At 50.1% G+C, this 25,393-nt stretch overlaps 4 non-coding genes across 4 annotated transcripts; 1 reads left to right on the top strand and 3 right to left on the bottom strand.

Moving 5' to 3' along the window:
* Positions 1-3,307: 3,307 nt before the first annotated feature.
* On the bottom strand, positions 3,308-3,379 carry TRNAD-GUC (transfer RNA aspartic acid (anticodon GUC)). Its single transcript has one exon. It is a non-coding gene; the product is annotated as a tRNA-Asp (tRNA).
* A 438-nt stretch (positions 3,380-3,817) lies between these two features.
* TRNAD-GUC (transfer RNA aspartic acid (anticodon GUC)) lies at positions 3,818-3,889 on the top strand. The gene has a single exon. It is a non-coding gene; the product is annotated as a tRNA-Asp (tRNA).
* A 371-nt stretch (positions 3,890-4,260) lies between these two features.
* TRNAQ-CUG (transfer RNA glutamine (anticodon CUG)) lies at positions 4,261-4,332 on the bottom strand. Its single transcript has one exon. It is a non-coding gene; the product is annotated as a tRNA-Gln (tRNA).
* Positions 4,333-24,675: 20,343 nt separating this feature from the next.
* Positions 24,676-24,782, bottom strand: TRNAL-CAA (transfer RNA leucine (anticodon CAA)). Its single transcript has 2 exons — positions 24,745-24,782; positions 24,676-24,721 (listed from the first exon to the last, which is right to left on the bottom strand). It is a non-coding gene; the product is annotated as a tRNA-Leu (tRNA).
* Positions 24,783-25,393: the final 611 nt, after the last annotated feature.

Consider the following 25,393-nt stretch of genomic DNA (forward strand, 5'->3'; position numbering starts at 1 on the left):
CAAGCATCACGGAACAAGGAAAACTGTGCATGCGCCTGTGACACATCTCCTGTCAGGGAAACCGGCGCATGCGCAGAGGACACAGCCGGGGAGGAGCGCACACAAAAGTGGATAAAGTTGTGAAGCGAAAGTAATGAAGAATGTTATGAACCTGATAATAAATCTAATGGGCTCTACACACAGAGAGATATTCAGCCACTTTCTTATCAATTTTACATAATTTGACTAAATCACTCAGAAAACGGTTAAACACAGCGATGCAGTTGCGCGGCCTCGTGGGTCTGCAATGCACAACAGCCCTGCTTGTCATTTCAGTAGTGGTCGCTCAGAAGGCCCTGCACATCTTTGCCTGTGTGGTCGCCTTCTGAGCGATACCCTAAACCACTGTGATGCTGCCGGAGCTGCCTTGCCTCTCCCACCACCGGCCGGGACACCCACCTGCACCGGGCCTCCATGTTCATCGACTCCAGCATGCTCCACAGGACCGGGAGACCCGGGCATCCTTCCTGCTGGGCAGCATGGGAGTCTATGCCGTGGCCACTCTGATTTTCACAGCGCCAGGATGCTGGACAGGTTCAGGGAGCTGATTGACATCTGTGTCCCGCTGGGCTTCCTGGAGTGCGGCTGTACAGAATGTTCTCATGATAGAGTTGGAGGTCTTGGTATTATTTTATGTACTGTGGTATAATGTTGGTTGACAGCAGATTCAAGGTAAACTGTAATGGGGGAATGTGAAGGTTTAAAGCCCTGTGTGAAATCGCCGGGGATTTGGTCACTGAGGGGCAGATTTATTAAGCTTGGAGAAGAGATAAACTGGAGATAAAGTGGAGAAAAGGTAAAAGGAGATAAAGCACAGCCAATCAGCTGTGTTTGAAAAAGACAGTTGGGAGATGATTGGCTGGTGCTTTACCTCCTTTTACCTTTTCTCCGCTTTATCTCCAGTTTATCTCTTCTTCAAGCTTAATAAATCTGCCCCTGAGCGACTATATCCCCGTGCATACAGGGCAATGGTCACCAGGAGCGCGCTCGCCCGACCAGCCCTGCAGTCATAACTGGTCACAGGAGCATGCTTCTGTGATTAGCGGCTTCCTCCAGCAGAGTCTCTCAGCAATTTGGTGGCTCAGCGATTTATCTCTCCGTGTGAATGGAGCTTAAAAAGTAGGTCATTGATGGTCAAGCACTAGAAATGGGCCCTACACACGGAGCGATATTCAGCCACTTTCTGAGAGATTTTATATAATTTTATTAAATCGCTCACAAAATGGTTAAACATCGCTGTGGGTGTACCCACACATCGTTTCATAATGGTCGCTCTGAAGGCCATGTACATCTCTACATGTGTGGTGGCCTTCTGAGTGATCACTGAAGCCGTCCTGCCTCTCCCACTGCCTTCATTCTGCTCTACCTGTGGGAGTGTGAGGACATACCGCTGAAGACTCTGGACTTGGTAAGTAGGGGGGGACTTGTGAGAGATTTTAGATCTCTGATGCTGAATCTCCCATTATGAATCTCTGGCACAAATCTCTCCGTGAGTAGGGCCCTTAAGGCCGGGAAATCTCTGAAGGGATACTGCGACCCAGACCTCTGTATTCCTACAAAATGGAGTTCATCGCTACCCACTCCTGTCACCAATGGCTGCAGATTCAATCACCTAATTGCAGTACAGGTCCTGCACATGCGCAGTATACCAAACATCAGCCAGTGTGTCAGATTTTGACCCAAAACAGTCCCAGTGTCGGTCAACTGGAGCTGGAGGAGACTCCAGGAGAAGGATCATAAGATTACTCTCCTCCAAGAATGTCTCCATAGGCATAAAACAGTTTACACTATCTGAGGGTGGGTTACACCAATGGGATCAGACTATAGCTCCCATTGCTAGTAAGGATAACTGCATTCTGCCTTTTGCAGATGATTTCTAATACTACTTTCAGACCGCAAAGGCCGTGTCGCACACGGGATTAGGACACGGGTCCCATCCCCAGAGCAACACGGCAATGCGGTCTGAAAGTTCAGACACCGACACGGCATATTGCCGAGTCGGTGACGTCACATGGGAAGGAGCTCGGCGGCGGCGCGTCATTGGGGGCTCGGGAGGAGGCAGTACTTGGAGCTGACAGTGCTGCCTCCTCCATACTGTGAACGGGACACGGGTCGCTCGACCCAGGCACCCATTCACACTGCACTTGACACGGGTCATAGTCGTGTTCAACCCTGGTCATTACCAGGGTTGAACACCCGTGTTGCTCGACCCGTGGTGGCCTTTTCAGACCGCACCTTGACCCGTGTTGGGGCCGCAAGAACACAGCAATAACCCGGGTCTAGAGTACGGTCTGAAAGCGATATTAGTAACGCCATTAGGCTCTTACATAGCGGTGACCTATACAATGTTGCAGACTATGCATTTTCTGCATAATTGTGCAAAAGAAATGGTTTCATAAATAGGCCCCTATATGTGTATAATATATAAAATATTTTATTTTGTTGCTTGGAGAGCACCCACACTTGCTTCCTATAAATATATGAGTTCTACCAAAAAAACATATTTGATTACTAGATGTCTGTATGTTAAAAATTAAGTTAGTTTTATTGGGGTATGAAATTTGCATTAAAGCAGTTTATCGTAGGGCATCTGATCGCATGGCATCTGATTGCATCGCTTGCCATTTAGCCGCCTACGATGCATGCGATGTGATGGGTTTTTTAATTGTACAAGCATCCTGATGGGTGCTTACAATGTTAAATGCACCCCCACTATCAACGCAAACCCGAAGCGTGGTGAGCGCAGCGAGTCCGCAAGGGGCGGCGGTACGCGTCCTCCGACCTTTTCATACCCCACTATCCACGTCGGCGTGGAGTTGATTTTAGATAGTGTGGCGAGCTACCGAGACCGAAGCGTGGCGAGCGCACGCGTATTACTTTACATGTATTCCGCGTCCCCTTTGCAGGGCTCGCTGCGTTCGCCACACTATCTACAATCAACTCCACGCCGACGTGGATAGTGGGGGTATGAAAAGGTTGTAGGACGCGTACCGCCGCCCCTTGCGGGCTTGCTGTGTTCGCCACGCTTCTGGTTGGCATTGATCCTGGTGGTGGCGTTAACAATGGGGGGCCATTTAATATTATAAGGACCCATCAGGGTGCTTGTACATTCAAAAATCTTATACAATCGCATCTTATGCCATTGTATGGCATGCAATGCGATATTTTTTTGTGCATTGCGTCGCATACCATCGGATACCATATTAAGTGTTATGGTATACGATGCGACGGGCGCTGTGCTTGGAAACAAGTACCAAAAAAATACAACCTCCCCGTCGGGGAATCGAACCCCGGTCTCCCGCGTGACAGGCGGGGATACTTACCACTATACTAACGAGGATTAGTTAGAAATTTGCTGGGAAAACGCTGATTTCTTTTAGAGGTAGCAGTATTGTAGTGTATGCAGCTGCTGCTGCAAACCACAGTGTATCAGGTCCCATGCTCGTCTCTGCTGTTGGAGAGCGAACATAAATGTAACAGTAATATTGCAGCCATTCTGATATTGGAGTGGGAACATAAGTGTAACAGTAATATTGCAGCCATTCAGTACAGATCCTGTTAGTACTTAAACAGTCACACATTGATATGCATCTCCCTCCCAAATACATGGTAATATTTTTTAAAGTCATTTATACCAGAAAACTTTGAACATGTCCTGATGTAAAAGCGGAAGTAACAGCCGGGCAGCAGCCGCCATGATCCTGCAGTCTCACAGCACTGCAGCCAACATGATCCTGTAGTCTCACAGCAGCCAAATGTGAAGCCAACACCAAGCCAATCCTCGTTAGTATAGTGGTAAGTATCCCCGCCTGTCACGCGGGAGACCGGGGTTCGATTCCCCGACGGGGAGGCGTTGTTTTTTTTTTTTTTTTCAACTTTTTCTCTCTTTAATGAACTCTTTTCAATATGTTATATATATATTTTTTATCTTGTCCACTAAAACCTGTAAATGATTTATTGCACATAAACAATATGAGGCATGTTCCAGCACCCTATTGCTAAATTGTGGGGGGCAAATATATCATGCCACAAAATAAGAACTATAGTGCTCATCAGGAAAGGCTTATGTGCTAACAATATTAGATTCATTTCTGTAACCCCTTCCTTACAGAATAAGGAAAAAATAAGTATTTCCCTTTTTTTATTCAGTACATAAAAAAAACGTTTGCATTCACATGGACGTTTGAAGGAAGTGGGGTGTTTAAAAGAGAAAAAAAATTCAGGTCCCACCGAGATTTGAACTCGGATCGCTGGATTCAGAGTCCAGAGTGCTAACCATTACACCATGGAACCCGGCCTGAACAACAATATCATCCTACACTAGTCATGTGTCTCTGTGCAGCCATGTATCATTGCTTTGTGAAAAATATGAGATTGCACCTGAGATTGAAGGAGGATATTCGCAAATATTGTCCCGAAGAAACATTGTTCTTTTTTAAAGCTAGTGGAGTTTATAGACAACATGTGCATGCCTGAGGGTCACACACTTGAAGCTAAGAGAGCTACATGTGCATACCTCCCAACTGGGTATGGGTGAAAACCGGACACGGACAAAACCACAGAACATCAAAAGCTGCAGTCCGGACTCGGAGCTTGTAGGGCCCGGTCCGGGGGGTGTCCTGTCTGGGGGGCTGCCGGTGACACCTGTCAACAGGTAGAGGAGGAGGGGGAGAATACAGCCTCCCAGTATGGTCCGGGCATGTAGCAAAAACAGGACGGTCTGGACCGCATGGGGAGGCTGTAATTTCCCCTTCCCCATGGCCCTGATGATAGCTATCACAGGGACCCCCCCAGACAAGACACCCCCCGGACAGGACACCCCCCGGACCGGACCCTACAAGCTCCGGACTGCAGATTTTGATGTCCTGTCCGGCGGTCCGGGGTTTAGTCCGGGTCCGGTTTTTACATAGTCCCCTCCCAACTGTCCCTTTTTTTGACGTTCCTGTGTCCTTTTTCGGGACCGACAGCGTTGTGCAGCGGGAGGAGGGGTAGTTGGGAGTTCGCCCCTGTCACCCAGCAGTGGTGAATACACATTGTGCGCATGCGCACAGCATCTATTCCTGCAGGCAGAGGGGCTGGGGGCATGGCTAGTAGCACACAGAGCCGCTGGCCATGCCCCCACAGCAGCAAAATGGAGGCGTGGCATCACGGGGCGTGATTGTAAAGCAGGGTTGCCGACTCTCCCGGAATGTCCGTGAGACTCCCGGAATTCTGGGACATCTCACGGACTCTCAGAAGAGGGTCCCTTTCTCCCGCAGAAGCCCCTTCGCTTTCGCGATGCGGGCTTCGCATGCGCTAGTTACCGGCGATGATGTCGCGTAGCAGCGTCATCACGCTGGCGGCAGCGTCGCGCTGACGCATCCAGACGGGGGGGGGGACTGCGCGTGTAACCTGGAATGGGCATGCACCTTCTGCACAGACTCAGGTACAAGGTAGGGCTCCTCTCTGCCCTGCGCCCACTCTCTCCATATTATTCAGGGTACATATGCGCTCCACCTTCCTCATGCAGGGCTGCAGGATGCACAAGGCTCTCCTCTGTCATGATGCCTGCAGGGAGCAGCTCATCGTCTGTGTTCTGCAGACCATCACTGGCCCTCTGAGGGACATGCAGGGGGTACACAGCTGTTACATTGTGCTGCAGCTGCTCCGCATCAGATACATCTGTGGGGAAGCCACCCACATCGGGCTGCACCCCTTCTCTGTCTGACACATCTGGCAGGTGCACATCCCCTACATTGCTCTGCATCTCTATCTGGGACATGTGCAGGGCAGCCCACCTCCAAACGCGACAGCACCCCTTCCTCTGCGACAGGTCGCTGTATAGTTCTCCTTTGGGCTGTAGGGCCACATCCCTGCATGCAGGAGACCCTGCCTGCGCGCAGCCATCTGCAGGGACACCCTTATCCTCTGTCACCTCCTGCACATGGGTTGCTGGAGCCGGCACAGGAATGCTGTCCTCTCCTGAAGTTATAGGACCAGCTTACCGGCTGTGCCGGCTCTCTTCCATGCCTGCTCCGGACTGCCCCCTGGCGATGCAAGGCCCGCCCCCTGGCAACACAAGGCCCGCCCCCTGGCTTTTACTTTTTCTCCCTGAAATGATTTTTTAAAAGTAGGCAACCCTGTTGTAAATGTAAAGAGAAGGTAGGTCACAAAAGTGGCCTAAGGGGCGCCTGGGAGGAGTTGTTATGCTGGAGCTGCGGTCTCGAAACTTGGGAAGTCTGACCCAAGGGAAATGGTACACTGGAAAGAAGGGGGGGTTGAGACCGCGCTCGCTAAAAACATGCAACAGGTGTGATTAAAATATTTATTGTATGTAAAAAACTAAATGGTAAAATAAATCACATAAATCAGTTAAAAAGATTGGGGGTACCACAAATAAATACAGAGAGTAGGGATATTCACCCACAGTTCAGCCGTAGTAGTATCCTGTATCCGTTCCTATGTTGCCTCCAGATAATCGTCCCGTTAGGAAATGCCAAATGCAAAGGCTTGTGCTGGGAGAGATGATATTCTCCAAACCAGGGAGCTCCTGAGGTGGCGAGGTGCTCTACCTGGTGGGCTAGATGGTATGCCGCTTGATTCCTTTGAAGGAGAGATGTTGATCTCCTAACCAGGGAGCTCCTAATGGAGCGAGGTGCTCTACCTGGTGGGCTTGGTGGTGGTGCCGCTTGGTTCCTGAGAATGGGATTGATTCTGGAGACTGGTCCGGTTTCAGGATAGTGAAAACGTGGGGCGTCTGTGAAGTAAGGGTGTCCCTGCTCCCCTTCACTAGGACCAGAAAAAGGGTGCCCTCCAGCGGCCAGCCCCCAAGGCAGCTGCCTAAAGCTGCCTAGTGATAGCGCCGGCACTGGCCATGCCCTCTTTTGCATGCGGCCGTAGCTACTCTCACTATCCGCCGCCGCTGCATCAGAGGGGAGGGGAGGGGAGGGGTGGAGAGCGCTCAGCACAGCCAAGTCCTTCCCCTTCACTCTGTCTATGATTTTGGTCCTGTCCGTGCCGTCAGCCAATCGGAGCTTGCAGGCCAGCTCCTGATTGGCTGCGGGACCGTGAGCCAATCAGAGATCGCGGGCCGGCAGCCAATCAAGAGCCAGCCCGCGAGATATGATTGGCTGACAGGGAAAGACTCATACAAACAGTGAGGGGGAAGGAGATATGCGCCCTGCGCTGAGCGCTCCCCTCCCCTCTGAAGCGGCGCGGTGGCAGTGGCGGCAGGAGACACAGGACAGCAGGCCAGGGGGACACCGGACTGGGGTGTGGGCAGGAGGGGCATGTACTGCACTCCCCCTAGCAGCAGCAGATGGAGACAGCAACAATGGTGAGTTGCTGGTGGGAAATTCTGCCACTGTGGGGCATATGTGTTTCTGGCACTGTGGGGGCATATGTGTATTTGGCACTGTGGGGGAATATCTTGCACTGTGGGGGCATATGTGTCTCTGGCACTGTGGGGGCATATCTGGCACTGTTTAGATTAGATTAGATACGTCTTTATTGTCATCACCCCAATTAGGGCGACAAAATTCAGTTTAGCATCCATCCAAATACATACATATAATAAAATACAAAAATGATCCACAGATAATTTACCATAAAACTTAAGTCCCGGGGGCGTGGCCTGGCACGCAAGCCGAGAGGACGCATCCATTGTGAGCTCCTGGAGCACCCGAAGCCTTCTAGCCTGCCCTGCCTCCCTAAAGCTCCCTTGAACCTTCCTCCGTCTTCTTGTGTGCGGGAGGCACCCACCGCAACCCCCGGTCCACGGCAGCGGAGCCGGGCAGTCCTTTTAAGGACTGCCGCAGGTTGCGGCCTGGTCCGGGAACTGAAGCCGGGGCCTCAAGTTTGGAGCCGGAGGCGGCGCGTTGGCGCGAACGGAGACGCGGCCACAGGTGAGCCCCGCTCTCCCCCCTCACCGACTACCGACACCTCTGCCTGCGGCACGCTTGTGCCCAGCCCCGATAGCCGCATCCTCCCCACACACAGCTTACCTGGGCGACGGAGCCAGGGACGGAAGCTGTCCACGCGACGCCATCAGCGCGCCATCCCCCCTGCTGCCCGGGCGAGTCCCAGGCGAAAGTGCTGCACCCCCCACACCTGAAGGGCACACATATCAGGGGTCACTCTCCCCTCCAGACGACAAATCGGAGGCACCAGTTATCAGCCCCAACCAGCACAGGCGCCCACGTGGTGCCCGCCATCTTCCCCCCCAGGTCCCTATCATTAACCTGGGATTCCCACAGGTGGGGGCACTTAGACCTTCTCCCTCCTCAGGGACTAAGCAAACAGGCCTCAACCTGTGCCCCAACACACCCTGCTTCCCCCACAGACAGGGGGCCCACTGACTCACCTATTCAGGTCTGCCATCACCAAGGGCTTCAGACCTGCCCTATACCACAGCTACTTGATCTATCTTGGGACCAGACTCCACAAAGCTCTGCTTGCTCCCATCCCCTCTCCCGGGACTCCCCCCCTGCCAAAGCCACCCATCAGAGCTTAATGTGACCACTCTGACCGCATGGCGGCCCCTCCGTGACGACCTCGGCACGGCAACTCCTATGTGAAAGCATACCTGCCATAGGGACCCCCACAGTGCCCGATCTCTACTTCCTCTCCAGACATTTAAACAGTACCAGCTACCGCCATGCCTCCAAAGAGGCCTAGAGAAGTAGCACCCACAAAGATCAACATGTCTGCTAGAAAATCCCCACAAACCCCCCAACACCAACCAAGCCCTCTGAAACAAGTGTATAATCACCCAAGTGCCCCATCAGAGCCCAGCCCCCCTCCTGGATTAGCTGGAATAGACGCGGAATCTGACGAACCGGTGACGGTGAAGTCACTATGCCAAGTCTTCTCAGCATTCCAGGCCAAACTGGCCAGAGATCTCAAACTGGCCATTCGAGAGGTTAAAACCGAATTGGTGGCAATAGGTGACAGGACAGACCATCTAGAGAAGAAGATGGAGGAACTGGTTACTTCCCACAATGCTCTCGTATCATCCTATGACCGTCAGCAACTTGAGATGGACCAGTACAAAGCTAAGCTAGCAGATCTGGAAGACAGATCCAGAAGGAACAATATTAAAATCAGAGGCATTCCTGAATCGGTGACCAACGCTGAACTTGAAGGTTATGCCTTAGCACTGTTCCGTAGGCTCCTCCCCTCAGTCGACCCCAAGGACCTCCTCATTGATCGTATACACCGCCTGCCTAGACCCAAAACGATATCTTCCGACCTACCCAAGGACACCCTGCTCCGGGTGCACTTCTATACAGTCAAAGAACGTATACTCAGGGCGGCACGTGACGCAAAGCTCTCAGACACGTTGGGGGGCCTCCAGGTGTTCCAAGACCTCTCCCCCGCAACTCTATCCAGCAGACGGTCGTTCGCCCCTATCACCACAGCACTTTGAAACCATGAGATCCGGTACAGGTGGGGGTTCCCGGTGAAGTTAATCATCACGCATGAAGACACCACCTACACCATATCATCCCTAGATGCGGGGGTGAAACTCCTACTAGAATGGGATATCTCCATCACTACCCAGCAGGGGCAGAAGCGCCCACAACCTCTTCGCAAGGACTGGACCGATACTTGAGATGTAGCTGTCGTTTATCACTTCCTTTCCTAAAGATGGACTTCCCATGCCAACGGACCTCCACCACCTCCCCACTGCGGGTCGAGGCTACATTGCTAAGTATTATTTTTCATTATTTACTAATGGTGCAGGTTCTCGTGCACTGGGACTCTGCTGCTTACAGTTTGTAGCAGCTCAATGTTACTATGTTAGCCTGTTCAAGACTTCGTTTTTCTTTATAGTTCACTGTGCCCCACTGGCTGGGGCCCCGTTACTCCACTATTTTAAGTAGCCTGGACGGGATTCAACCCCTGTTATAGTATGTTTCCCCCCCTGAATTTTGTTTTCTTTTTCAGGTGGACTGTTATACTTATATGCTATGACTTAAAATGTATATAAAATGTTTGCTTAGTTAATTATGTCGTTTCTGGAGGGGTGGCCAATCTCTCCCCAATCCCTTCCCTAGCTCTATAATCAGAGTCGCCAGGCCACCACCCCCAACCTCTCCATATACTACTGCATGAAAATGTCTTTCTTTTCCCCTGCAGTAGTTGTGCGGGTCCTAGATATTGGACCCTTTTTTTTTTTTTTTCCTATCCCTGCTCCCCCCCCCCTCTGTCAATATACTACTCCTCTCAAGCCCCTCCCCCCTCCCATGGACTGCGCTATTCCCACCTACCCCCTCCCTCTCTGCGTCCTCCCTGTATAGATACAGAAGCTACCTCTCCGCATTACTTAACTCCCTGTCATGCCTAAGTTGCTGTCACTGAATGTCAAGGGGCTGAACTCCCCTCACAAGCGCAGAATGGCATTGTCATATTTTCACAAACAGAAGGCCGATATTGTAGCCCTCCAGGAGACCCACTTCGCCTCCCCCCGACCTCCCACATTTAGGGATTCCAACTACCCGACTGCCTTCTATGCCAACGGACCCTTTAAACGTAATGGTGTAGCTATTTTGATTAATAGAAATACCCCCTTTATTTGTAACTCCCAGACCGCCAATAAGAACGGTAGATACCTGATCCTAACCGGCTCTCTGGAGGATAGACCAATGACAATAGTATGTATCTATGCACCCAATACGAACCAAGTGGCCTTCCTCCGTAAACTTTTCACCCTGTTACAAAAAATCACAAAGGGCGCCTTAATAATACTGGGGGACTTCAATTTAACATTAGACCCTCGCCTGGATAAATCCCAACTCCCATCTAGTCACCAATCCCACACAGACAATCAATCGACAGCCTTCCGTAATCTTCTCTCTGAGTTCGATTTATATGACACATGGAGAATAACATATCCCACAGGACGTGAATATACCTTCCACTCCCAAGTACACAACACCTACTCGAGAATCGATTATATCCTCTGCGACAAGTGGTCCCTCCAGCACTCCGTAGGAGTTGACATTCTCCCAATCACGTGGTCTGACCACGCCCCAGTAGTATGGCAATGGAACTTTCACCCCTCTAGAATCCCCCCCAGACCTTGGCGCCTGTTCCCCCACTTACTTTCTAACCCTGCAGCCAAAAGCACTATCCAAAAATCTATGGATCTATACATGTCCAACAATAAAATATCAGATACCTCGGTAATTAACCACTGGTGCGCTTTTAAAGCGGTCACAAGAGGGGCTGCTATTCAGGCAGGGGCAACCCTGAAGAGAAATGCTGCCTCAACCCAAAAGGCCCTAGAAGATAAATTAGCGGAATTAGATGCCAAAAACAAAGCTACCCCTTCTAACTCCCTGAAAATAGAGTTGGCTTCAGTACGGAGCCAACTACAGAAACTGCTCCTCACCCGTACTCAAGCGGCCTTAAATAGGATAAGACATAGGTTCTACCTAGCCAGCAACAGATCGGGAAGAATGTTAGCTCGGAAGCTGCGCGCCCAGCATGCCAGAAACCGCATTAAATATATCACAGCCCCCAACAAAGAGAAAATACTAAACCCCAAAGACATAGCCAACCAGTTCGCAGACTACTATTCCAACCTTTACAACCTTTCCAACGACCCCTCCACACCGCAGCCCACCCCCGCCTCTATCCACAGTTTTCTAGAGAGCCTACACCTACCCACCCTCTCTCAGGACCAACTAGACGCTTTAAATGCCCCCTGGTCCCGTTTAGAGGTCCAGTCAATTATAAAGACACTCCCGAGCAATAAAGCCCCAGGGCCGGACGGGTTCATTACAGAATTCTATAAAACTTTCAGCGATCTGCTCTCCCCTATCTTACTGATTTGTTTAATGAACTATCCATGCTCGGACGCGCCCCCCCTGAACTCTTAGAAGCCAGAATTATAACTATCCCAAAACCCGGTAAGAACCCTGCCCTGTGCCAAAACTATCGCCCAATAGCCCTCCTGAACAGTGACATCAAGATCTTCGCCAAATTAATGGCATCCCGAATCAACCTCTACCTACCCTTGCTGATACACCCGGACCAGACGGGGTTTGTCCCGGGACGCCAGTCCCCGGACAATACCCGGAGAGTCTTTAATCTAATAGACTCCCTGTCAGCTAATCAGGATCTTCTTCTAGTCTCACTAGATGCCGAAAAGGCATTTGACCGCCTTAACTGGCGGTATATGCAGGAAGTCTTGTCTCGCTTCGGTTTCAAGGATCGTATATTATCATCAATTATGTCATTATATAGCTCCCCCTCGGCCCGGGTGTTCAGTAATGGCTTTCTTTCCTCCCCCTTCCATATCACCAATGGCACAAGGCAGGGTTGTCCACTTTCACCCCTAATATTTGTCCTTTCTATCGAACCTTTGGCCACGGCCATCCGCAATAACCCCAGTATCCCCGGCCTCCAGGTGGGCCCCAACAAGCATAAATTAAGCCTCTTCGCGGACGACGTGCTATTATTTGTGACAGACCCCATTCACACGCTCCCGCACGTCCACGAGACACTTACTGCATACAGCGCCGCATCCTACTATAAACTCAATACTTCCAAGACGGATGCATTGCCAATTAACCTTACAGACCAGCTCCCCCAATTGAAATCCTCCTACACCTATAACTGGCAAACCACCTCCATAAAGTACCTAGGTATCCACATCCCACCCAATATGTCATCAGTATTCGACGTTAACCTTACCCCCCTCCTTGCCTCCATTACATTATTATCCAAATCCTGGTCGGCTTATGAAATCTCCTGGATGGGCAGGATGGCGGCATTTAAAATGTCTCTCCTGCCCAAACTAATGTATCTATTTCGCACTATCCCCTATGTTTTCCCTAAAAAACCCCTTCAACAAGCGACTTCCATCTTGACAAAATATGTCTGGGCAGCCAAGCCCCCCACTTTGGCCCGCTCCAAAATGACACTCCCGAGAGCGTATGGGGGGCTCGGCCTCCCAGACCTATCCCAATACCAACTAGCCTGCCTTCTTGCCCCTTCCAAACACTATTCTGAAAGCCCTACTCATAGGGCATGGGTAGATATTGAACAACGCCATTCCCCTGATATCCCTCTTCGTGACCTCTTCAAGATCCCAAAACACATCAGGCCCCCTTTATCTTCCCTTCTCCCTACAACGTCCGCTACTCTGTTCGCATGGGATCAACTACTGTCCACCTTGCGTGCCTCCACCTCTCTCATCAATACCCTCCCCATCACAACTGTGGCGAAACTAGTCCCCAACCTTAATCTTACCCTTTGGAAACAAAAGGGGATTACGGCCCTAGGAGATATAGTCGACGCCAACTCAATCCGACCGTTTCCCTACCTTCAGGAAGTATACTCCCTCCCCCCCCATGAGTACCTCCACTATCTCCAGGTGGCACACTGGTGGAATTCACACTTTGCTAACTCTCCCACTACAGACCCCCGCCACCAGATGATCCTATCCCGCCCCTCCCAGACACTATCCAGAGGAGACATTTCCTTCTGGTATAACTCACTGATAACCCCTACAGAGCTCACCAAATCTCCGGCCCATAAAAAATGGGAATCTGATTTAGGCATACAGTTATCCGGCCCTCAATGGCGGAAGATATTCCTATCTTCTTATACAATGTCTCGCTGCCTCAACCACACAGAGATGCATATCAAACTGATAAATCGCCTCTACCTAACCCCGGATCGCCTACACTCCTTCTGGCCATCGTGCTCCAGTATGTGTTGGCGACAATGCGGAAATATAGGCTCCATCTACCACATTTTCTGGTCCTGCCATAAACTCAAGGCATACTGGAGTGAGGTTTTTGAACTCATTTCGGTAGTAATACAACTAACTCTCGTCCCTGACCCACTCCTAGCCCTATTCCATGTATATCCGCAGGAACTTCCGAGCGAGAAAACCTATGTCCTTGGACACATCCTCATAGCAGCTAGAGCAAACCTAGCGCAACACTGGAAGCAGCCCGCGCCCCCTCCTTTTATCCAGGTTATACTAAAAACAAACCACCATTTCCTTATGGAAACAGGCTTCCAGGCCCACTCCCCTAACCCTTCCTCGCCTCACTCCAAATGGGCCCCCTGGCTCACTTATATGTCTGCGAGAGAGAGCACAAGACTTTCCGCCTCAACTCTGTCGGAACAAACCACCCTCTTCAGCCTGAATGAACCCCCTGACTCGGATTCGAGTCCCCCCTCACCCCTCATCTAGGTCTAACTGAGGTCCATTCACCCTAGACTAACTTTAACGCTATACCGATTTTGTATTTGTATGCCTGTTTTCAGTTCGCTCTGCGTAGCGTTCCTACATATATGTTATGGTCATGTATAACTCTCTGTATGTAAATTATTATTGTCCTATACTGTCTGTATTCTCCCCCGACTGCAGTCCCCCCCCCCCTCCTCCCTCCCCACAGTTTCCCTCCCTTTTTTCTTTTCTGTATCCCATATATAAAATTTGTATCAATAAAAATCTATTGATGGAAAAAAAAAAAAAAACTTAAGTCCCAATTACCCTCCCCCCATGACCCAAACTAGCATTTAATTCTAAAATGGACCTAGGAAAAAAACTATTCTTCATCCTACTGGTCCTATTCCTTAGGCAACTAAACCGTCTACCCGAAGACAGTAATACAAACAACCCATTAGCCGGGTGGGTACCATCTTTTAAGATATTATGCGCCCTACGCAGACAACGTTTCCGCTGAATGTCATCAGCAGAAGGGAGAGTAGTACCCATTATCCGTTGGGCCAGTTTAATTACCCTCTGGATTGACTTCCATTCTGCAATGGTACAATTCCCATACCAGACGGAGATACAACTAGTTAGAATGCTTTCCACTGCACAACAATAAAAATTTACCAAAATTTGCAGTGACAATTGTTGTTTTTTCAGCATTCTGAGAAAAAAAAGGCGTTGATGGGCCTTTTTTTACCAAACATTTTATGTTAGTTGACCATGTTAAATCCTCAAAGATATAAGTGCCCAACAATTTAAAATTAGAGACTTGGTCAACATTTGTCCCATTAATCTGTACCGGCATAACTGGGTTAGATTTTTTCCTACGAAAATCTACCACGATCTCTTTTGTTTTGCTTGCGTTGAGAAAGAGATTATTGGCACTACACCACTAAGCCAAGTGCTGAATCTCCTCTCTGTATGACGTTTCATCTTTGTTATTAATGAGGCCAATTAATGTTGTATCATCGGCAAATTTAATAATGATATTGGAATTGTAAACTGGTTTGCAGTCGGACGTAAAGATAGAATAAAGAAACGGGCTTAATACACAGCCTTGCGGTACCCCAGTATTCAGTGTCACCAGATCTGAGCTATTCACACCTGCTCTAACCGCCTGAGGCCTATTGCTCAAAAAAATCCCCAATCCAGTTACATAGAGAACTATCGATCCCTAGCTCAAAAAGTTTTAAGACTAGCCTAGATGGTATCACCGTATTAAACGCCGAACTGAAGTCGACAAACAACAGTCGGACATACGTATTACTTTTATCCAGATGTGATTGTACAGAATGCATTAACAAGGAGACTCCATCATCAATGCTTCTATTACTGCGGTAAGCAAACTGAAATGGATCCAAAGTAGGTGAAAGACCAGCCTTCAGATGTGTTAACACCAATCGTTCAAAGCACTTCATAATTATCGGTGTAAGAGCCACAGGACATATGTGAATTTGGCACTGTGGGGGAATATCTGGCCCTGTGAGGGAATATGTGTCTCTGGCATTGTGGGGGCATATGTGTCTCTGGCACTTTGGGGGAATATCTGGCACTGTGGGGGCATATGTGTCTCTGGCATTCTGGGGGCATATATGTCTCTGACACTGTGTGGGCATATGTGGCACGTGGGGGCATATGTTTAATGGACATCACATTGTGCGGTGTAATGGGCATCATGGTATGGGGCGTAATGGGCATTACGGTGTGGGGAGCATTGGGTAATTGCCATCACAGTGTGGGGTGTAATGGGCATCAAGGTGTGCGGCATAATGTGTAATTAGCATCATAGTGTGCGGTGTATTGAGTAATTAGCATCGCGGTGTGGGGCATAATGTGTAACTGGTATCACGGTGTGCGGAATAATGTGTAATTGGCATTACGGCATGTGTAATGGGTATTACAAAGTTCGCTAAAATGTGTAATCTGCAGGTACACAATACAACCATGGTACAGGCCACACCCCCTTATCATAGGCCACACCCCTAATTTTCCACAAGCATTCCATCTTCCAGAAAGTTGGGGGGGTGTGATACCATGAATTCCTACACCGGGTGACACCAACCCTAGTGACGCCACTGCTCACATTGATGACCACGCATACCAGTGGTTGACCACACCCCTTCAGTGGGCCCCTGCAGCTACATTTCCCTGGTGGGCCCTTAATGACCCAGTCCGACACTGCTGGTTATGGTATAAGGGTTGTAAGTCAAAAGGTTCACATTGTTTTGGTCGGCTCCAAATGGTCGACATAGACAAAGGGTTGACACAATGAAAAAGTTCTACATGGAAATGGTCAAAACATGAAAATACTGCAATGATTTTTTTGTGTCAAGTTGTAGATTTCAGCACATGGACCCCAAATTACTGTAGTCAGCTACCTCTGCCCTTGGCAAACTTTATCACTCCCCATCGGAGTGCACGTGGGTGGTTAAGTGCAAAAAAGTAAAAAATGAAAAGAAGATGAATATACATGTGCAGAATTACGGCAGCCGTCAGAAATATATGTAAAGTATACTTGCAAACGCTTCTGGAAAAGATGGGAGGCTCTCGAAAATTGTGTGGCAGGCCAGACCGGCTGGAAGAGAGAGCAAGTCTACTGGGGGCTGGAGACATCCAGCCACAATCACCCACTTCATAGTGAAATGAGCAAACAGGAGGCCGATGATATGATTCATATTGAATTGGGTCATTATGGCTCCGCCCAACGCTACACAATGCAGGTAATCAGAACATTGTATAGTGGAAGTAGGGCTATGATAACTGTATCATCATGCCCCAGCTCCATTCACTACTGTCACACCATGTGCCTGATTCAAACCTGATCTCTGTGCTGAGTTTTCAGAGCAGTGATCAGGTAAATGTCGCCGAATGCACTCCCCCGCCCATGTGCATGGCTGCAAATGCGTTTGCAGCCGTGCACATAAGAGGGAATACCATTCAAAATCACTTACCATCCACAGATTTTCCCCTCTGTTCACAGCACCGAGTAAGCCAGGACTTACTCGAAGCTGCAGTCACCGTGGGGAGAGGGAGGCCAATGATGATGTCAGCAGCTCTCCCTCCCAATGGCAGGGGATTGATTGCATTCCCAAAAATTCCTGAACTCCCCCAAAAATCAGGGTTACCGCCCCCAAATGGCCGCAGCCGTGCAATCAGGTCTGAATCAGGCACCATGTCATAGTTGACGACTTCTCTGCTGCCCTTTCCGGGAGAGCGCAGCAAGTTATAGAAAATAGGGGGAGTGGACAGCGATCGTGATGTAAATGGGGCGGGCCATGGGCGGAGCTAACCAAATTACATTTGATTCAAATTTGAAATCCTACTGCCTCCACGCTGCTGCAGCTTTATAAAAATAATTGTTTCCTTTCCTCCTGCACCCTCATTATTTTTCCTCTCCCCCCCCCCCCCCCCTCTCTACTGCTTCATAAAAATGATATGCGGTGCTGACTTCTGCTGCTCATCCGTTCTCTCTCCACTGCTCCCGCTCCTGCGGCCAGTGATACTACTATGTCCCACAGAACCCCCTGCCGGCATTACTAGGACAGCCGCGACGTCAGCCTCTACAGTTTGTGACTTTCGCATGCGCAGTCACTGTTTTTCACCAGGCAGGGGAAAAAACGGGACGATCCAATATATTCCCGGGAGACCAGGAGAAAGGATCAAAAAGCGGGAAACTCTGGCTAAAAGTGGGAGGGTAGGGAACCCTGCACCATGTACCCCACTGGGCCAACCTGGCTATCCATCATAGCCCAAAGGTCAGCAATTGTACAGTTATAAATATGGGGGTCTGTAGGAACATCCCGCATGTGTACAACAGGGCTGGTGCAAGCCTCCCCTCCGCCCCAGGCAAATCCTCCGCCCGCCGCCCAATGCACCCCGCGCGCTATGGGGGGGGGGGTGGGTGTGAGCGAGCAAGCGATACTGCGGCGGGCGGCCACGCTCCGGGAGGAGGGGGGGTCCGGGCGATACTGCAGCCGGCGCTTCGGGGGGGGGGGGGATTGCAGGCGATACTGCAATGGGGGGAGGGAGAGGGAAGCCCACTGTCTAACCTGTCCTGCTCCCGGCTTTCTATGGTACCTCTATGGTACCTCTCCTAGGCGGCTCATTACCGCCCTCCAGTGGCCGGCGCCCTAGGCAAATGCCTAGCTCTGCCTAGTGGAGGCGCCGGCCCTGGTGTACAATAGTACATCACTATTTCTTACGGCCATGAATAGCAGTGATAAGAAATTAAAATGATCAGCTTTAGGACCCAATACAAGTAGACTTTCCCCTAAGTTTTTAATGTATTTTTTTCTGAGGGTCACAGACCCCCCCCCCCTTCCATTTTTGCCCGCGTCTCCCCTGTTACACTCGGATCTGCTGTAAGCCTTGGCAGACCTGCACACCATCCACTCCTACACAGTGGTCAGTGTGGTCGGTGAAGATGGGATGCATTCAGTATCCCAGCGGTCAGGATGCCATACACCTGACTGATGCTGGGAGATTGGTACCGGCAACAGAACATCAAACAGGATGTCAGCACAGGAATGCCAGGGAGCATTCATGTAGGGGAGACAGGTAAGCTTGCGAGCAGGGCCCTCCTACCTCCATGTCCGTTTGTATCTACCCAGTCTGTTTAATCACTGTTGTTTCCAATTGTAAAGCACAACGGAATATGCTGCGCTATATAAGAAACTGTAAATAAATAAATACAATTAGGGACTAGGGGTGGATAGGGTTAGGCTGCTGGCAGTGGCGGCTTCTGCATTTAGACTTAAGGGGGGCTGCAATTTCCTGGGTACTGCTTATTGCAAACAGTCATCAATTATTTGCAGGTTATTAGTTTGATTTGCACTGTATCAAATGAAAAGAAGATGAATATACATGTGCAGAATTACGGCAGCCGTCAGAAATATATGTAAAGTATACTTGCCAACGCTTCTGGAAAAGATGGGAGGCTCTCGAAAATTGTGTGGCAGGCCAGACCGGCTGGAAGAGAGAGCAAGTCTACTGGGGGCTGGAGACATCCAGCCACAATCACCCACTTCATAGTGAAATGAGCAAACAGGAGGCCGATGATATGATTCATATTGAATTGGGTCATTATGGCTCCGCCCAACGCTACACAATGCAGGTAATCAGAACATTGTATAGTGGAAGTAGGGCTATGATAACTGGGTACTCTTTACCTAGCACGGCGCCCATCGCGGGCATCGCGGGTACATTTATGTGTGCCCGCGACGCGACCGACGCGATGCTCACGATTTCCCATTGAAACCCATGTTAAACATGGAAATCGCGTCGGTCGCGTCGCGGCCGGCCATAAATGTGCACACGATGGCCGCGACGCGATGCCCACGATTTGCCATAGGAATTAATGTTAAAAGACCCGATGGACACGATTTTAATGTTAAATGGCTCAATGGACCCGATTTTAGCATAGGAAACAATGTTAAATGGGCCTTAGAGCCCAAATACTTACCCTGAACTCAGAAATGGCCCCCCCAATTTTTTACGCCACCCCACGATCAACGTGAACCCGAAGCGTGGCGAGCGCAGCGAGCCCGCGAGGGGCGGCGGTACGCGTCCTCCGACCTTTTCATACCCCCACTATCCACGTCGGCGTGGAGTTGAGAATAGAATAGTGTGGCGAGCGTAGCGAGCCACCGAGCCCGAAGCATGGCGAGCGCAGCGAGCCCCGCGAGGGGACGCGGATACCTTCACAGCTAGACGCGTCCCCTCGCGGGCTTCACAGGTGTCCGTGGCGACGCGGACACCTGTGAAGCCCGCGAGGGGACGCGTTTACCTGTGAAGGTATCCGCGTCCGCTCGCCACGCTTCGGGCTCGGTGGCTCGCTGCGCTCGCCACACTATTCTATTCTCAACTCCACGCCGACGTGGATAGTGGGGGTATGAAAAGGTCGGAGGACGCGTACCGCCGCCCCTCGCGGGCTCGCTGCGCTCGCCACGCTTCGGGTTCACGTTGATCGTGGGGTGGCGTACAAAATTGGGGGGGCCATTTCAGAGTTCAGGGTAATTATTTGGGCTCTAAGGGCCATTTAACATTGTTTCCTATGCTAAAATCGGGTCCATTGAGCCATTTAACATTAAAATCGTGTCCATCGGGTCTTTTAACATTAATTCCTATGGCAAATCGTGGGCATCGCGTCGGGGCCATCGCGTGCACATTTATAGCCGGCCGCGACGCGACCGACACGATGTCCATGTTTAACATGGGTTTCAATGGGAAATCGTGAGCATCGCGTCGCGTGCGGGCATGTTTAGCCCGCATACGACGCGACCGACACGATTTTTTACCTCACGATGCCCACGATCAAGATCGTGGGCGCCGTGCTAGGTAAAGAGTACCGATAACTGTATCATCATGCCCCAGCTCCATTCACTACTGTCACACCATGTGCCTGATTCAAACCTGATCTCTGTGCTGAGTTTTCAGAGCAGTGATCAGGTAAATGTCGCCGAATGCACTCCCCCGCCCATGTGCATGGCTGCAAATGCGTTTGCAGCCGTGCACATAAGAGGGAATACCATTCAAAATCACTTACCATCCACAGATTTTCCCCTCTGTTCACAGCACCGAGTAAGCCAGGACTTACTCGGAGCTGCAGTCACCGTGGGGAGAGGGAGGCCAATGATGATGTCAGCAGCTCTCCCTCCCAATGGCAGGGGATTGATTGCATTCCCAAAAATTCCTGAACTCCCCCAAAAATCAGGGTTACCGCCCCCAAATGGCCGCAGCCGTGCAATCAGGTCTGAATCAGGCACCATGTCATAGTTGACGACTTCTCTGCTGCCCTTTCCGGGAGAGCGCAGCAAGTTATAGAAAATAGGGGGAGTGGACAGCGATCGTGATGTAAATGGGGCGGGCCATGGGCGGAGCTAACCAAATTACATTTGATTCAAATTTGAAATCCTACTGCCTCCACGCTGCTGCAGCTTTATAAAAATAATTGTTTCCTTTCCTCCTGCACCCTCATTATTTTTCCTCTCCCCCCCCCCTCTCTATTGCTTCATAAAATTGATATGCGGCGCTGACTTCTGCTGCTCATCCGTTCTCTCTCCACTGCTCCCGCTCCTGCGGCCAGTGATACTACTATGTCCCACAGAACCCCCTGCCGGCATTACTAGGACAGCCGCGACGTCAGCCTCTACAGTTTGTGACTTTCGCATGCGCAGTCACTGTTTTTCACCAGGCAGGGGAAAAAACGGGACGATCCAATATATTCCCGGGAGACCAGGAGAAAGGATCAAAAAGCGGGAAACTCCGGCTAAAAGTGGGAGGGTAGGGAACCCTGCACCATGTACCCCACTGGGCCAACCTGGCTATCCATCATAGCCCAAAGGTCAGCAATTGTACAGTTATAAATATGGGGGTCTGTAGGAACATCCCGCATGTGTACAACAGGGCTGGTGCAAGCCTCCCCTCCGCCCCAGGCAAATCCTCCGCCCGCCGCCCAATGCACCCCGCGCGCTACGGGGGGGGGGTGGGTGTGAGCGAGCAAGCGATACTGCGGCGGGCGGCCACGCTCCGGGAGGAGGGGGGGTCCGGGCGATACTGCAGCCGGCGCTTCGGGGGGGGGGGGGGGGATTGCAGGCGATACTGCAATGGGGGGAGGGAGAGGGAAGCCCACTGTCTAACCTGTCCTGCTCCCGGCTTTCTATGGTACCTCTATGGTACCTCTCCTAGGCGGCTCATTACCGCCCTCCAGTGGCCGGCGCCCTAGGCAAATGCCTAGCTCTGCCTAGTGGTGGCGCCGGCCCTAGTGTACAATAGTACATCACTATTTCTTACGGCCATGAATAGCAGTGATAAGAAATTAAAATGATCAGCTTTAGGACCCAATACAAGTAGACTTTCCCCTAAGTTTTTAATGTATTTTTTTCTGAGGGTCACAGACCCCCCCCCCCCACCCTTCCATTTTTGCCCGCGTCTCCCCTGTTACACTCGGATCTGCTGTAAGCCTTGGCAGACCTGCACACCATCCACTCCTACACAGTGGTCAGTGTGGTCGGTGAAGATGGGATGCATTCAGTATCCCAGCGGTCAGGATGCCATACACCTGACTGATGCTGGGAGTACCGGCAACAGAACATCAAACAGGATGTCAGCACAGGAATGCCAGGGAGCATTCATGTAGGGGAGACAGGTAAGCTTGCGAGCAGGGCCCTCCTACCTCCATGTCCGTTTGTATCTACCCAGTCTGTTTAATCACTGTTGTTTCCAATTGTAAAGCACAACGGAATATGCTGCGCTATATAAGAAACTGTAAATAAATAAATACAATTAGGGACTAGGGGTGGATAGGGTTAGGCTGCTGGCAGTGGCGGCTTCTGCATTTAGACTTAAGGGGGGCTGCAATTTCCTGGGTACTGCTTATTGCAAACAGTCATCAATTATTTGCAGGTTATTAGTTTGATTTGCACTGTACTAGTGTTTGTGTGCATTTACTGTAAATAAATGATGTACGCATATGCACACAAACACAGTTACAGAGCAAAATACACACTTTTAATAACTTTAATATTAATTAAAGTACACAAAATGATACTCTTAATAAAGATCTTCACACAAATATTATTAAAATAAACTTCCATGCACCTCTCTGGTGCAGTGCATATCTTCCTTCAGCTGCATCACACTGAGGGACTCACTGAAGTCCGGGCATGCTCACTGCAGAGGAATTGCTTCTGGGCTGCACAGACAGCAGCCCATGGAAGCACTGTAGCTCTGGCGAATAGCATAGCATAGCATTAGATATGGCTTCCTGTTAGAAGCTATTGCTGTCATCGCTCCATGTACTGGCAGTCCAAGAGAGGGAGGAGTTTCCAGCTCTGTGTATGATTACAGGGGCAAACGCAGGATTTTCAGAAGGGGGTTTCCAGAGGGGCGGAGCAAGCACGGAGATGGACACTTAGGTGACACAGTATATGCCAGGTCAGATAAAGTATTATAGATAGACCAAATGTATATAAATGATAATAATAAATATATATAGTGGAGTAGGCTTATTATTCATAATTTTCTGGTGGGAGGACAGCTTGCTTGACTGCAGATATCTCCAGTTCCCGGAACTAGATTTCTTAGATTTTAATTGAATTAAAAACTAGAGAATCCCACCTACCAAATGGTACTGGGGACTACTGCTTTGAATCAGATATCTCCGGTTCCCAAGGGCTGATTTTTAAAATTCTTGTACCCATGGAAAGAGGAGACCCTCAGCTTTCAGCCTAGGGCCCTTAGACTCCTGGGGGGGGGGGTTTCTGGGTACTCAGAAACCCCCCCTGCGTGCGCTACTGGATTAGCACTGCAGTAGCAGCTTCTAATAGGAATCTACTACATGCTGATCTCCTCCCTACAGGATTGGGCTGTTGCTGTGTCTGCCCTGCTGCTTCATGGAGCCTGGTGCATACCTCCCAACAGTCCCGATTTCAGCGGGACAGTCCCGATTGTCAGGGCCTGTCCCGCTGTCCCACCTGCGGGCGGCAGTGTCCCGCGGTGTGGAGGGGCTGTTGGGAGTCCCCCCTGTCAGCTGCTAAGCAGCGGGGAATAAACGCTGGGGGCTGGGGGCATGGCTAGAGGCTCACAGAGCCTCTGGGTTATGCCCCCATAGCGGCAAAATGGGGGCGTGGCCTCGCGGGTGAGCCGCGAGTATAGGCCACGCCCCAGAAATAAGCCACGCACCCGAAATTTCCGGCGCGCGGCAGCAGTGTCCCGCATCGCGTACGTCATTAGTTGGGAGGTATGCTGGTGAGAGGAGGTTACCAGCATGTCAGAGACACAGACAGCCAGCATCAGAGCTCCAGAGGTAGGGGGGAGGGGGTGCTTGTGGGAGGAAGCACCGGAGCTCTGGTGCTGTCTGTCTGTGTCTCTGGTATTTTGATTTTAATTGGAGGGGCTGTATCCCTATAGCAGGAGCCACCACTGGCTGCCGCGGTAGGGGTGAAGGGGCATTGGTTAGACTGTGGGGAGGGAAGGATAGTGTTAGGTCGACATGGGCAAGGTCGACAGTCAAAAGGTCAACATGGGTTTTTTCACTGTTTTTTTGAGCAGACATGTGCCGATGCGTGGTGGGAGAATAAAATAGTGTACTAAGCGCAGCAAAGCACCATGCGCGAAACCCCATGTTGACCTTTTGACTGTTGACTTTGCCCATGTCGACCTAATGCTTGCGTCAACCTTTTGTTCAAGTAGACCTAGAGCATGTAAAAAAAAATCCTGTGTCAACCTTTTCTCCTGTCGACCAATAGTGGTCAACCTAATCTACACCTGTATGGGCCTGCCTATACACAACACTCAGATAACGATGGTCTCGCTTCACTGTTTTCTCACATTTTTGTCCATCGATGGTAAAGTCTATCTATCGATGGTTATAGTATTTCATATAATTAATATACTGGGGAAAAAGAGAAAAGGACTGTCAGAAGTGGGATTTGAACCCACGCCTCCATTCGGAGACCAGAACACCCAATCAGGGAAGATGTGATCTTGAGTCTGGCGCCTTAGACCACTCGGCCATCCTGACATTAAAGGATTATCTACTCACTATACCTAATACAAGCAAAGTACAGTACATGATGATGCACGAAGTGTGGCTACACTGACACCACTTTCCATATATACAGAATTCCGCTGCTATTATCTCTGCAGGAAAGGTGTAAGGATCAGCGAGGCTGCAGAGCGAGACCATTATATCACATGAACGCTAGGTGGCAGCAGAGTACCATGAAGTTGTGACCATAGGAAAGTGTCCGTGGTGAAAGCATTGAGGGCGTGTTATACTGAATTAAAATGAAAGTCAGTCATGTAAAACAGTAGGTTTATATTCTTTCTGTTTTTAATTATACTTGTACATAGAAATTCTTTCACACAAGCAAAAAGTAACAATTCACTTGCAAAGATACAATATAAGCAAGTGAATGGGATTTGTAACCATGTGAAATGTAACTGCTTTCCCCACAACACAATCTGGGGATTTCTCTTGATATTTACACATCATATTTATAATATTTACACATCAGCTCTAGTGGAGCCTCTACATCACATCCCAGAGTGCAGTGGCAAATGCAGGATTTTTAGAGGGGGGGGGGGGGGTTCCAAATGTAATCAAAAGTATCCCACTCTGCAGCACATTGG

This window comes from Crinia signifera, chromosome 11 (genome assembly GCF_055691185.1).
Source record: "Crinia signifera chromosome 11, ASM5569118v1, whole genome shotgun sequence".
Lineage (NCBI taxonomy): Eukaryota > Metazoa > Chordata > Amphibia > Anura > Myobatrachidae > Crinia > Crinia signifera.